Source organism: Rhinopithecus roxellana, unplaced genomic scaffold, assembly GCF_007565055.1.
Source record: "Rhinopithecus roxellana isolate Shanxi Qingling unplaced genomic scaffold, ASM756505v1 contig4050, whole genome shotgun sequence".
Classification (NCBI taxonomy): Eukaryota; Metazoa; Chordata; class Mammalia; order Primates; family Cercopithecidae; genus Rhinopithecus; species Rhinopithecus roxellana.
Window position 1 is genome coordinate 14,989 of NW_022142949.1, and position 616 is coordinate 15,604.

Consider the following 616-nt stretch of genomic DNA (forward strand, 5'->3'; position numbering starts at 1 on the left):
CTCTCGCCGAGGAACAAGTCGGTCAGGAAGCCGCGCAGCAGCCATGGTGAGGCGGCAGTCGGCGGCGGGCTGCTCAACGCGGGGCTCGTGCGCCTGGGGGACTCCGGTTTCGAGCTCGTGCTCCTGTAGGGCAGATGCCGGGGCGTGTAGGGGCGGAAAGGCGCTTCTGAAATGGTGGGAGAACCCGGGAAGCTTCCGGAAGCTGCCTTTCTCTAGAAGTGGCAGACGATTTTTGGTTTATTGTTCTTTCTTATGTGTCTAACAATAGGCTTTTAAGGATACCGGAAAAACACCCGTGGAGCCGGAGGTGGCAATTCACCGAATTCGAATCACCCTAACGAGCCGCAACGTTAAATCCCTGGAAAAGGGTCAGTGCAGTCATGGTGGGGGCGGGAATTGGACAAAAAGCGACGAGCTTTACTCGTTAATGTTAGTGTACAAGGCGGACTCCAAGAACTGAAGTGACAAGTTGCTTGCTTAAAAAGGTAAAGCATGGTCTAAAACTGCTTTCATTGTCATACAGCTGGCGATGAGGAGGTACCTATTGTGTTGAGTAACGGTGATAGTTTTATACGCTATTCTGAGCCAGTAGAAGTGAAGGCCTTAAGCCGATTTT

General features: G+C 52.3%; 1 non-coding gene across 1 annotated transcript; it reads left to right on the forward strand.

Moving 5' to 3' along the window:
• The first annotated feature begins 524 nt into the window (after nucleotides 1–524).
• Nucleotides 525–591, forward strand: LOC115895971. Its single transcript, XR_004056015.1, has one exon. It is a non-coding gene; the product is annotated as a small nucleolar RNA U54 (small nucleolar RNA).
• The last annotated feature ends 25 nt before the right edge of the window (nucleotides 592–616 follow it).